Source organism: Eptesicus fuscus, chromosome 6, assembly GCF_027574615.1.
Source record: "Eptesicus fuscus isolate TK198812 chromosome 6, DD_ASM_mEF_20220401, whole genome shotgun sequence".
Classification (NCBI taxonomy): domain Eukaryota; kingdom Metazoa; phylum Chordata; class Mammalia; order Chiroptera; family Vespertilionidae; genus Eptesicus; species Eptesicus fuscus.
The window spans coordinates 308836-323706 of record NC_072478.1 but is presented as its reverse complement, the minus strand read 5'-3'; positions in this window follow the sequence as shown (position 1 = coordinate 323706).

Here is a 14871-nt window from a genome sequence, read left to right as displayed (position 1 = left end):
CTTTTGCTGCGGCGTGTCAGGCGGAATCTTAAAGCCGTCAACAGCTCAGCGGTGATAGCAGACACCACCTCACGCTGGGAGAGGCCAAATGCCACCTGCTCCGAAGGTCACGGCTGCGAAGTGAGTGTGGCCCAGCCTTGGCTCCGGAGAGTGAGGGTGACTGTGGGAAGACAGTCCTGGTGAGTGAGGCCCACCAGCCTTTCCCGCAGAAAATGAAGAAAGCTAGAAAACACCACGATGTTGGTATGTATTTTAAAAATATATTTTTTTATTGACTACAGAGAGGAAGGGACGGGGAGAGAGAGATAGAAACATCAAATGAGAGAGAATCATGGACTGGCCACCTCCTGTACACCCCCTGCTGGGGATCGAGCCCACAACCCGGCATGTGCCCTGACTGGGAATCGAACAGTGACCTCCTGGTACATAGGTCGATGCTCAACCACTGAGCCACACCAGCCGGGTCAGATATGTTATCACGTTAATAAAAATAGATAGTTCCAAACCGAAGAATTAAAATAATCATAATTATTGTTATATTTATTATGTCTTTTACTGAGAATTCATCTGTAAACAGAGACATCAACTGTACCTGCCTTACAGGATGGTGTTAGAGATGAAAAAAGGTCATGTGTGTAAAGATCAGAACAATCGGCCAGTAAGTGGCCAGTGGTGTGAGCCATTATTGTTACAGAGTCAGGGAACACTGGCTCGCCAGCTCACGTGTCCTCGGGGCGCCTGCAAGGGACCCGTGAGGTCAGAGAAGGGAAGGAACTTCCTGAGGTCACAGCTGACGGTGGCCGGACCACATACAGCACGGACACGGACCACATACAGCACGGGCACGGACCACATACAGCACGGACACGGACCACATACAGCACTGACACGGACCACATACAGCACGGACAGGGACCACATACAGCACGGGCACGGACCACATACAGCACAGACACGGACCACATACAGCACAGACACGGACCACATACAGCACGGACACGGACCACATACAGCACTGACACGGACCACATACAGCACTGACACGGACCACATACAGCACGGACAGGGACCACATACAGCACAGACACGGACCACATACAGCACAGACAGGGACCACATACAGCACGGACACGGACCACATACAGCACTGACACGGACCACATACAGCACTGACACGGACCACATACAGCACAGACACGGACCACATACAGCACAGACAGGGACCACATACAGCACAGACAGGGACCACATACAGCACGGACATGGACCACATACAGCACTGACACGGACCACATACAGCACGGGCATGGACCACATACAGCACGGACACGGACCACATACAGCACGGACACGGACCACATACAGCACTGACACGGACCACATACAGCACGGACACGGACCACATACAGCACGGACACGGACCACATACAGCACTGACACGGACCACATACAGCACTGACACGGACCACATACAGCACTGACACGGACCACATACAGCACTGACACGGACCACATACAGCACGGGCATGGACCACATACAGCACGGACACGGACCACATACAGCACTGACACGGACCACATACAGCACAGACACGGACCACATACAGCACAGACAGGGACCACATACAGCACGGACACGGACCACATACAGCACGGACACGGACCACATACAGCACGGACACGGACCACATACAGCACGGACACGGACCACATACAGCACGGACACGGACCACATAAAGCACTGACACGGACCACATACAGCACGGACAGGGACCACATACAGCACGGACACGGACCACATACAGCACGGACACGGACCACATACAGCACGGACACGGACCACATAAAGCACGGACACGGACCACATACAGCACTGACACGGACCACATACAGCACTGACACGGACCACATACAGCACGGACAGGGACCACATACAGCACAGACACGGACCACATACAGCACAGACAGGGACCACATACAGCACGGACACGGACCACATACAGCACTGACACGGACCACATACAGCACGGACACGGACCACATACAGCACTGAAACGGACCACATACAGCACTGACACGGACCACATACAGCACGGACAGGGACCACATACAGCACAGACACGGACCACATACAGCACAGACAGGGACCACATACAGCACGGACACGGACCACATACTGCACGGACACGGACCACATACAGCACTGACACGGACCACATACAGCACTGACACGGACCACATACAGCACGGACAGGGACCACATACAGCACAGACACGGACCACATACAGCACAGACAGGGACCACATACAGCACGGACACGGACCACATACAGCACTGACACGGACCACATACAGCACGGACAGGGACCACATACAGCACAGACACGGACCACATACAGCACAGACAGGGACCACATACAGCACAGACAGGGACCACATACAGCACTGACACGGACCACATACAGCACGGACACGGACCACATACAGCACGGACACGGACCACATACAGCACTGACACGGACCACATACAGCACGGACACGGACCACATACAGCACTGACACGGACCACATACAGCACTGACACGGACCACATACAGCACGGACACGGACCACATACAGCACTGACATGGACCACATACAGCACTGACACGGACCACATACAGCACTGACACGGACCACATACAGCACTGACACGGACCACATACAGCACGGGCACGGACCACATACAGCACGGACACGGACCACATACAGCACTGACACGGACCACATACAGCACAGACACGGACCACATACAGCACAGACAGGGACCACATACAGCACGGACACGGACCACATACAGCACGGACACGGACCACATACAGCACGGACACGGACCACATACAGCACGGACACGGACCACATACAGCACGGACACGGACCACATAAAGCACTGACACGGACCACATACAGCACGGACAGGGACCACATACAGCACGGACACGGACCACATACAGCACGGACACGGACCACATACAGCACGGACACGGACCACATAAAGCACGGACACGGACCACATACAGCACTGACACGGACCACATACAGCACTGACACGGACCACATACAGCACGGACAGGGACCACATACAGCACAGACACGGACCACATACAGCACAGACAGGGACCACATACAGCACGGACACGGACCACATACAGCACTGACACGGACCACATACAGCACGGACAGGGACCACATACAGCACAGACAGGGACCACATACAGCACTGACACGGACCACATACAGCACTGACACGGACCACATACAGCACGGACAGGGACCACATACAGCACAGACAGGGACCACATACAGCACTGACACGGACCACATACAGCACAGACAGGGACCACATACAGCACGGGCACGGACCACATACAGCACTGACACGGACCACATACAGCACGGACACGGACCACATACAGCACTGACACGGACCACATACAGCACTGACACGGACCACATACAGCACGGACACGGACCACATACAGCACTGACACGGACCACATACAGCACTGACACGGACCACATACAGCACGGGCACGGACCACATACAGCACGGGCACGGACCACATACAGCACTGACACGGACCACATACAGCACGGGCATGGACCACATACAGCACGGACACGGACCACATACAGCACGGACACGGACCACATACAGCACGGACACGGACCACATACAGCACGGACACGGACCACATACAGCACGGACACGGACCACATACAGCACGGACATGGACCACATACAGCACGGACACGGACCACATACAGCACTGACACGGACCACATACAGCACTGACACGGACCACATACAGCACTGACACGGACCACATACAGCACTGACACGGACCACATACAGCACTGACACGGACCACATACAGCACGGACACGGACCACATACAGCACGGACATGGACCACATACAGCACGGACACGGACCACATACAGCACGGACATGGACCACATACAGCATGGGCACGGACTGAGCCAGGGTCCCAGCTCTGGGCCTCTCCTCTGTGCAGAGAACAGGATGGTTGTAAAGGAACTGAAACCCATGAGCAAGGAGGAACATTCAAATTCCCCGTCAGCTGGCTCTGACCTGGGCACATCTTGGTTTAGTTTTCCAAGTGTTTTCTATGTTTTTAAAAAAATGCAATCAGCCCTGTCGGTGTGGCTCATGGAAAGAGCGTCCAGACTGAAGGGTCCCAGGTTTGATTCCGGTCAAGGGCACGCACCTCGGTTGCAGGCGCGATCCTCAGCCCTGGTCCTGGCATGTGCAGGAGGCAACCAAGTCGATGTGTCTCTCTCACATCGATGTTTCTCTGTGTGTGTCTCTCTCCTTTCCACTCTCTCTAAAAAAAAAAAAAAGAAAAGAAAAAAAATCAATGAAAAAATATTCTTGGGTGAGCATTAACAAGAACAAAAAAACACATAAAAAATAAAATCGTTGTACTATTTTTTAAAAAATTTAAAAATGCAGTCATCTGACTCATTTAACCGAGTCATTATACTACAAATATTTTTCGTAAGCGTGATTCCACGACACCGCTTTTGGCTGCAGAGCCCTGCTGCACGAGTAAGTTAGTATTCACTCGGTTATTGGGTTTTGGCCCCTCGGATGGTTTCCAGTGTCTGTGTCACAGCGACCGGTGCCAGCGACGCTGAAGCGGAGGTCCTGGGGTGAGTGACCCGCACCTCCTTCCTCACGGCCGTGGACTGAATTCCCAACCCTTCAGAATGCAGACGGCGGACCCTGAGCAACGCGGGTTCGAACTGCACGGGCCCACTTCTCTACGGATTTTTTAAAGTAAATTCTGTAGCCCTGGCCAGTTTGGCTCAGTGGAGAGAGCGTCGGCCTGTGGACTGAAGAGTCCCGGGTTTGATTCCGGTCAAGGGCACGTACCTTGGTTGCAGGCTCCTCCCCGGCCTGGGCCCTGGTCAGGGCACGTGCAGGAGGCAACCAATTGATGTGCATTGATGTTTCTCTGTCTTTCCCTCTCCCACTCTTCCTAAAATCCATGGGAAATATCCTCATGAGGATTAACAATAAATTTTAAAAATAAATACCGGTACTGGAAATGCATTTTCTCTTCCTTGTGACTTTCTTTTCTCTAGCTTACTTTATTGTAAAAACACGGTACACAATTCGTACAGAGTGCAAAGTATGTGCTCATTGGTGTTATCCGTAGGTCTTTTGGTTAACGGGGGCTCTTCGTGGTTAAGTTTTGGGGGAGTCACATGGATTTTTGTGTGTCAGGGGGAGGGGGTTCAGTGCTTCTAGCTCCGATGTTGTTCAAGAGTCAACTGCAGCCCGGCCGGCGTGGCTCAGTGGTTGAGCGTCAGCCTATGAACCAGGAGGTCACAGTTCAGTTCCCAGGTCAGGGCACAGGCCCGGGTTGTGGGCTCCATCCCCAGTAGGGGGCATGCTGAAGGCAGGCGATCAATGATTCTCTCTCATCATTGATGTTTTCTCTCTCTCTCTCTCTCTCTCCCTTCCTCTCTGAAAACAATAAATATATATTTTTAAAAAGAGTCAACTGTACTTTTATTGACATTTTGAAGCTTTAGGTACGTAAATACAAGATTTTACAAAGTCATTTCCCCCAGCAGCGAGGGTGTGTGAGCAGCCTCTCCGGCTTCGGGAGGCCTGCAGGTCTTCAGAGCCTCCCCACGCGAGTAGGAGCAGCACGCCGTGCTGTCTTCCGCGGCGTCCTGGCGGCTGCGAGGGAGCCCGCTCTTCCTGCGGCACTGGCTTTGCTGGGCGGGCACCGGGCACGCCGTCCTCACGGTCCGCGCCTCGGGGAGAACGGGCACACGGGCCCTGCGCACCGTTTCGGGCTGCGCTCAGCACGTCACAGGGATCCGGTGACTTCACCTCCACAGCAGGCCGGCAGTTACCTGCTGCTGTTACCCCCATTCTGCAGACAAGGATGCTGAGGTTTGGCAGAGATGACGGCAGTGAGGAGCCGAGCCATCGAAATGGGCACAGTGACCGACTGTGACAGCCGGTCCCCCGGCCCCCGAGGCAGCTTGGCGGCCTGCCCTGTGGGCCCCGAGCCGGGCACCAGGGCCCCAGCTGCCGCAGGGAGGCTGGCCCCGCCGGCCCAGGGTCAGTCAGAGCCGCAACCCGGGAAGAGGCCGCAGAGACGACCTCGGCCGCAGGAGCCGCAGGAGCCGCAGGAGCCGCAGGAGCCGCAGGAGCCGGTGTTACCCAGTGCAGCCGTTTTGGAAGCCATCCGTCTAATAGCCCTATTTTGGCCCGGCCGGCGTGGCTCAGTGGCTGGGCGTCAACCTATGAGCCAGGGGGCCACGGTTCGATCCCCGGTCAGGGCACAGGCCTGGGTTGTGGGCTCGAGCCCCAGTGAAGGGCGTGCAGGAGGCAGCGGGTCCATGATTCCTTCTCATCACTGATGTTTCTCTCTCTCTCCCCCTCTCCCTTCCTCTCTGAAATCAATAGAAATATATTTAAACACATTCCTCTTCTGGTCCCGATACAAGTTACCTGCGCGCCCGTGTCTTGTAGCTCTCGGGGCGCCCAGCGGGCGTTTACTCACAGCGGGGACACTGCCGAGCCCCGGCTTCAGACCGAGTCAGAGGAAACGGAGTGAAGGCGCCCTGCCCCCCAGCCGCTGAGATAACTCGGAGGGGAGAGCGTGGCATTGATCTTCTGAAAGAATGTCTTCAATTTTCAGAACATCCCTCTGTGTCCGGATGCACAGGCCACACAGGCTGCGCCAACGGGGCTCACACTGCCGCCGGAAGGGGAGGGGGACGTGACACGAACATGCGGTCTCAGGGGTCAGGGGCTCTGAGGAAAGACGAGTGGACAAACACGCAGAATGACAGAGTGACGGATGGAGATGCTGCTATTTTTAACCCGAGGACCTGGGATGGCTCCTGGGCTGACAGGTGCCAGGGACGGACGGAAGGACACGCAAGCCTGGCAGTCGCGGGGGAAGGGTGTCCAGCAGAGGGAGGCGCACATGACCCACGCGTGTGCCCGCAGGGCCAGCCAGGGCAGAGGAGGAGGTGCGGGAGGGCCGGGGCACCTCAGGCCACGGAAGGACTTCTGGGCGGAGGGGGCGTGCTGAGTCACCCTCCTCTCTGGGAGGGACTGGAGTGGCAGGAGTGGAAGTGGGGACCCCGAGGCTGCTCTCCCTCGTGGAGCTCAGACTAGGGGAGTCCCAGGTCACACAGGTGGGGAGAGAGGAGGGGGGTCTGAGAGGGCCTGGGCGTGACAGTGGCCCGAGAGCCAGGACTTGGTCTCTTTCTTTTATTTTTTATTTTTTTTAAAATATATTTTATTGATTTTTTACAGAGAAGAAGGGAGAGGGATAGAGAGCTAGAAACATCGATGAGAGAGAATCATCGACCAGCTGCCTCCTGCACACCCCCTACCAGGGATGTGCCCACAGCCAATGTACATGCCCTTGACCGGAATCGAACCTGGGACCTTTCAGTCCGCAGACTGACGCTCTATCCATTGAGCCAAACCGGTTTCGGCACTTTCTTTTATTTTTTAATATCTTTTTTATTTATTTTTTGGGAAGAAAGGAAGGGAGAGGGAGAGAGAGAGAAGCATCAAAGATGAGAGAGAATCACTGATCGGCTGCCTCCTGCACGCCCCACACTGGGGATTGAGCCTGCAACCCGGGTGTTGTGCCCTTGACCGGGAATAGACCCCTGACCTCCTGGTTCAAGGTCGATGCTCAACCTCTGAGCCAGGCTGGCCGGGCTGAACTTGGTCTCCTCCCTCCATCCCTTCCCTGCGCACCCCCCAGGCTGACAGATGGGGAGGCAACCTTCCGTCTTGTGGATGTCACAGCACATTTCTCAGGAATGTGTTTTCTGATTATACAGCTAATATGCATTTAATTTCTCTGGAGAGAATGAAGAAAATATGATGAATTACTTAATGTCCCCACCGAGACATGAAAGCCTGGAAACGCTGAACCCGTGTGCACAGCTTCCCCGCCGCCCCTCCGGTTTACTCTGGTCCAGGCGCAGGGCCGCGGCCTCGTCCCTGGGGGCTGCCCCCCTCAGGCGCCCGCAGCAGGCGGCTGGCAGTTCTCACCTGGGCCCCTCACAGACCGGCTGCTTCGTTCTGTGAATACGCCAACTTCCACGGCCACGCCCACACACCTGATTGTTTTCTTTGGAAGAAAAAAATTCTAGAAATGGAGCATCTAGGCCAAAGAATACATTTCTCTTGAATAATTTCTCTTGAAAGCTCTTCGAGAAATTAAACATTTCTCTTGACAACTGAGCGATGTGCCTGCCGACCGGCAGCTTCTTCTCGCCGGACCCCGTCAGTGCTGGGCTGTAAGTTCTTTCAATCGCCAATTTCCAAAGCGAAAGAAAAGCAGACGGTTCGTTATTGCTCCAGTGTGCGTCCTTGAATACTTAGACATTCACATGCTGAGTCACACCCACATCTTGGTTACCTCCTCTACTGTTTGTGCTCGAGCCCTAACCTGGGGGTCTGAGGGGGGCCCGGGGCGATTCCCAGCGAAGCTGACTGCGCCCAGAAAGACGGGTTGTGGGAGTCCCTGGCGGAGATCCGCGCAGGCGATGGTGCAGGAGGTCGGACTTTCCTTAGCGCCTCCGGCCCGGGACCTGGACTGCATACCAAGGACGTCTCGATCCCCAGTGGGGGCGTGCAGGAGGGAGGCGATCCATGACTCTCTCTCATCATTGATGTTTCTCTCTCTCTCTCCCTCTCCCTTCCTCTCTGAAGTCAATAAAAAATCTACATATTTAAAACAAACAAATAAAGTAGATGAGACATTTTCTCAGACCCCAAAGACTCCTGGGCTGATGTGTCCCACCCAGCTCAGCGGTCTCAGCGGAACCCGCCCTGCAGATGCGGGTCCTGCCCGGCTGCCCAAGAGAATGACTCCTCTCCACCTTCGGCGCCCAGAGCCTGGTCACTTCCAGGGGGCGGCTTCTCCTCTCCCTCAGAATCAAAATAAATTTCTCAGGGTGACCCCCAGGCCCTGCCCTTGGACCTTCAGTGGCACCCGTGGCTCCTGTCCTGCCTCTCTCCCCCATGTTCGCTGCACCCCAGCAGTGCGGCATGCTTGCACCTCAACGTCCGAGGAAACCCCACCCGGGGCCTTTGCACCTGCTGTTCCTGGGCTTGACGGCAGCACGGCTCCCTACTCAGGCCCTTCAGCTCATGTGCCATCTTCTCAGTGAGCCCAACCCCAAGTGCCCGATTTAAAATATGTGCAGCCGCCCTGACCGGTTTGCTCAGTGGATAGAGCGGCGGCCTGCGGACTCAAGGGTCCCAGGTTCGATTCTAGTCAAGGGCATGTACCTTGGTTGCGGGCACATCCCAGTAGGGAGTGTGCAGGAGGCAGCTGATAGATGTTTCTCTCTCATCGATGTTTCTAGCTCCCTATCCCTCTCCTTTCCTCTCTGAAAAAATTAATAAAAATATATTTAAATAAATAAATAAATAAAATATGTGCAGCCTCCCGGCTAGCGTGACTCAGTGGGTGAGCATCGACCTATGAACCAGGAGGTCACGGTTCGATTTCCGGTCAGGGCACATGCCTGGGTTGCAGGCTCGATCCCCAGTGTGGGGCGTGGAGGAGGCAGCCGATCCATGATTCTCTCTCATCATGGATGTTTCTCTCTATCTCTCTCTCCCTTCCTCTCTGAAATCAATAAAAATATATTAAATAAAGTAAAACATAAAATATGTGCACACACCCTACTCCCTCCAGCTCCTTCTCCCTTCTGGGCTTTATTTTTCTCCAGACTGTATCCCGACCCAACATGGTACATGTGTTCACACACGTACACGGAACATGTGCTCACACGCCTCCCTCACTAGGAGAGTGAGAGCTCAGCAAGGGCAGGCGTTTGCCATGGTCGCCGACATGCAGCCCCGAGCTGCGCCGGGAGTGCCTGCCACACGCATCCTCCCTGTCACCATTGGTGAGGGAGGGTCCAGGCAAGCATTTTAAAATATATTTCTACTGATTTCAGAGAGGACGGGAGAGGGAGAGAGAGAGGCATCCATGATGAGAGAGAATCATGGATCGGCTGCCTCCTGCACGCCCCGCACTGGGGATGGAGCCCACACCCCGGGCCTGTGTCCTGACGGGGAATTGAACCGTGACCTCCTGGTTCCTAGGTCGACGCCCAACCCCTGAGCATGCGGCCGGGCGGGAAGTGATTTAAGAAAAGCACATCCAGTGCAGGGCATCTGGACAGAGCCTGGACTCGGAGAGGCCAGCCCGGGGGGGGGGGGGGGGCACGGCGCCGTCTGCACGTCCAGAACAGCTTCTTCGCCCGCAGGGTCCGGGGCACTGCCTCCGGGCCGCCAGGGCACTAACCGACCCGTTTCCACGCCGCACTGCCCCCTTCTGTGGCCTCTGTCCACTCACGTCACTGTGTCCGTCCTCTTCCTCACAGGGCAGCAGAGAGGGAAGAGGCCTCGCAGGCAGAGGGAGGGGCCGACTAAATACGGCGCCCGCTCCGGGAGCCAGACTGTGCGGCCGCGGGGCCGGCGGCGTCCGGCAACCTTGACGGAGGAGCGGGCACAAGCCTCGGAGCGGCAGCTCTCCGCCTGCCATAGGAGGGCGAGGATTTAAAGTGACCCGGACCTGCTTTCCAAGTGCAGCCTGGTGTCCGTGACGGTGACCTTGACGGTGACCGCGCCGTCCGGGCCGTGTGCCCCCCGCTGCTGCGGGGACACGTGTCGGTGCCGACGTGCTGTCCTCACAGGACACGGCGCCCCACCAGGCCCTCAGCCTGGCCGGGCAGCTCCCCGCCGACAGCCTCCTAGTTTCATCCCGGAAAATGCACCGCCCGCCGGCGCGGCTCAGTGGTTGGCGTTGACCTATGAACCATGAGCTCCGGGTTCGATACCTGCTCGGGACACACCCCGAGGCAGTGACGGGCTGAGAACAGCGCGGATTTAGGGGTGACACCCACGGGTTGTGCTGCTGCCGTCGAAGCCGCGTAAGCAAGAGCGACTGTGAGGAGAGCGTGACAGCCATGCGGCTCCGTCCTTCTCCCGTCCGCCCCCAGTGGCTTCCCCCGGGCCCGTCCCGGCCCCACACGTAAACAATCTCCTCTGTGCCGGGAAGAGCCTGTGGCTGAGCAGCCCTCTCCGGCCAGCTAGTTCCGGTTTCCTGGGCTCTGCGGGCACCAGCTGTGGCCCCTCCTCGCTGAGCCCTCACCCCACCAGCCCCACCTTCTCCCTCTGTCACTGGAGCAGCCCTTAGAAATCTGGGCGTTTTTTGTTGTTATTGTTGTTTTTTTAAAAATTTTTAATTGATTTTAGAGAGGAAGTGAGAGAATCATCAATGATCGGCTGCCTCCTGCACGCCCCACAATGAGGATTGAGCTTGAAACCCAGGCCTGTGCCCTGACCGGGAATCGAACCGCGACCTCCTGGTTCCTAGGTCGATGCTCAACCGCTGAGCCACATCAGCCAGTCTGACCCAAAACATTTAGCTGCCAAGAGCAGGACATGGATTGGAGTCCAGAGTCATAAACTTCATGTCATGTTCCCTGATTAGGCACCAAGCGCCCTGATAGGGGAGAAATACCCAGAAGACCCCAGGCCTACAGTCAACATGCTGGCATGTGACTGCACAGGGGAGGCCTCACCGGTGAGACTAGTGGGGAAGATGTTTGAATTAGCTGGCATCTGACTCAGGAAGCGGAGAGTCAGTCTATTCGGGCATGTGCTCTTGGGCAGTACTGCAAGATCAGTGACAGTGCGAGAGGCTGTCACTAAGGAAGTATGCTTTGAAATCAATATCACATGGTATGTAAATGGATATTTATTTCTTTTTATTGTTGACATTACAGATGCCCCCCAACTTCCCCCTCTCCCCACCTCTCCCAGCCGCCGCTGCACCGCCTCCCTCTCTGGCCACTGCTGTCTGTGTCATGGATTCGGCATCTGTGTTCTCGGGCTAATCCCTCCACCTTCTTTCATCCAGTCCCCCACCCTCTCCCCTTTGACCTCTGTCAGTCTGTCCCATGGACCCATGCCTCTAGTTCTATTTTGTTCCTCAGTTTATTTTGTTCATTAGATTCCACATCTGAGTGAGATCATGTGGCATTTGTCTTTCTTTCTCTGACTGGCTTATTTCACTTATAGCATAATTATCTCTAAATGGATGTTTTTTAAGTAATCAAAACTAGTTTATTCCTGAGGTAATTAAAATAGGCTTACTCTATAATCCCCTGTAAGGGTGCACATGGGATTTTTTGTATGTATACACTGAAATGAACACATCCATCATCTCACATATGTACCAGTTTTTTATTTTTTCGGTGTGTAGTGAGAACACTACAGATTCACTCATAGTCTATGTCCGGTAAACATATTAAAAACAAAACAAAAAACACACACATGGATATTCACTATGTTATACAAACTTTAGTGCAATAGCCAGTTAAGCCCCACCCCCAGGCGCTCTCCCTGTGCGGAGGACAAGGCGAGGAGGGCAGGCGCCTGCAGAGCCAGGCCCCGTGCGTCTGCGTGGAGAGAAGAATGCAAGAGAGATGATGGCCATGGGTGGGATGGTGAATCCAGGTCCTCGCTGCCATTATGGAGGCAGCTGTTCTTTAAGAGTCTTCTAGGAGAATGTGGTGACAGATGAAACCGAGTAATGCCAGCACATCCACCGAACTGTGTCCCGAGAAGCAGAGAGCAGGCCCGAGGCCCGGGGACTGCGGTGGGTGCGGTGGGTGCGGTGTGGAGCGCGCAGGAGCAGGGCAGCCCACGCGGAGAGGGGCAGGCGCAGCAGACCCCTGAACGCTGCAGGAGCCGGGCTGCAGGCCAGGACACGTTTCAGAGCTAAGAAACTGAGCTCCTGGCCAGCCGGCGTGGCTCCGGGGTTGAGTGTTGGCCTACGAACCAGGAGGTCACGTTGCTTCCCGGTCAGGGCACACGCCCGGATGTGGGATTGATCCCCAGAGGGGGATGTGCAGGAGGCAGCCGATCCATGATTCTCTCTCATCACTGATGTTTCTCTCCCTCTCTCCCGTCCCCTCCCTGAAATCTATCAGAACATCATAAACAACAACAAAAACGAAACCAAACCGAGTGCCTTAGGAGCGAGGCGCTCCTTCCTCCGGCTTCTCTCAGCAGGTGGGCGGAGAGCCGCGCGGGTGACCACAGCTCGTGATAGAGGTCAGCCTGCCGGGAGAGTGCCGCCCGCTGAGGGCCTGGGTTCCCCTCCCCGGACCGGGCCCCCCGTCCAGCCCACGCACCTCTGCCTTTGGCGCCGGTCTAGCAGCCATGGTCCTGAAAGCAAGGGAGGCTCTTGACGAGCCTGGCGGCGACTAGAGCGACGTTACCGGGACCAAAGTCACAACTCAGCCCAGACAGCTCTCACAGCCACTGCGCGGCCTCGCTCGGATGCGCGGGCTTCCCGGGTCCTGCCAGGCCACTCCCAGGAACCTATCCTGGGCACACACATATTCACAACGATCGCAAATAGGAGATTTAGTGCTGAGCAACGGACCGATTGTTAACCACAACGGTGCTGTTTGGGGAGACAGCTGGCGAGAGAGCACACACACACGCGTCCTCGGCGGTAAGCCAGGCACCTCTCGTGCACAGTAAGCACCGACTGGAAGGCAGTCATTATTGACGGAAAAATCTTTATAGCACACTCTTCAGTGAATAGAGAAAGTTATGAAATAGTGGAATGCAGAGAAAATTGCTGACTTCCTTTTCTTTCTTGTCCTTATGAATTTTCTAATTTTTTCCTTAAAAACCTGTTATTTATGTAAAGAAATATAACAATGGGAACAATTTTTAAATTGAAATTTTAGTCTTTTTTCAGTACTTGAGATGATTTAAACATATTTCTTCATTCCTTCATTTACTTTCTTCATTACTTTTTATCAGACTTTTCGGCTTTTTAAACAAGTCTGGAGACGGGCAGACAGAGCTGGTTTCCTCAGTAACAGCAGCAGAAGCTCCCAAAATGCCCTCCTCTCCGCTCTGCCGTTCCCCCCGCGGAGCCGCGGGGTTTCCTGGCTAAGAGGTGTGCATACCAACGAGCGGCCCGTTCCACCGGATTCAAAGCTTAAACCCACAATTTTATTCTATTTTTAAAAAATATGTTTTTATTGATTTCAGAGAGGAAGGGAGAGGGAGAGAGAGATAGAAACATCCAGGATGAGAGAGAATCATTGAGCAGCTGCCTCCTGCACGCCCCCCACTGGGGATCGAGTCCGAAACCCAGGCATGTGCCCTTGGCCAGAATTGAACCCGGGACCTTTCAGCCCACAGGCTGACGCTCTATGCTCTGAGCCCAACCAACAACTTTAACAGCTTAAACCAACAAGTTTAAGTGGGTCACCGGTTCCTCCTGGAATGCTTAGAACTGTTCAAAACTGAAATGGAAGCGCCAGGGCCAACGTCTTGTTGCAGATGTCAGCCAGGGGCTCCCAGGAGGCGTAAAGAGTGCATTTGAAGGATTCTTCAACTTCCTGTTCACATTTTTAAAATTAAATAGAGATGCATGCTCAGGAAAACATGGAAGCAGGACAGAAAGACATGCAAGTGTCTACCTTTACTCCGGTTCTTCACCAACCGTGTCCTTGTGATCAACTTCCTATGTGTTATTCTAACACGTATTCAATGTTATTGCGGTGCACACAGGACACATGCTCTTATCTACTTATTCATTTTTAATTATCTTTTTAAATATAAATATATTTTTATTGATTTCAGAGAGGAAGGGAGGAACGAGAAATAGAAACATCAATGATGAGTTATGACAGAGAATATCATTGATGGGCTGCCTTCTGCATGCCCCACACTGGGGATTGAGCCTGCAACGCGGGCAAG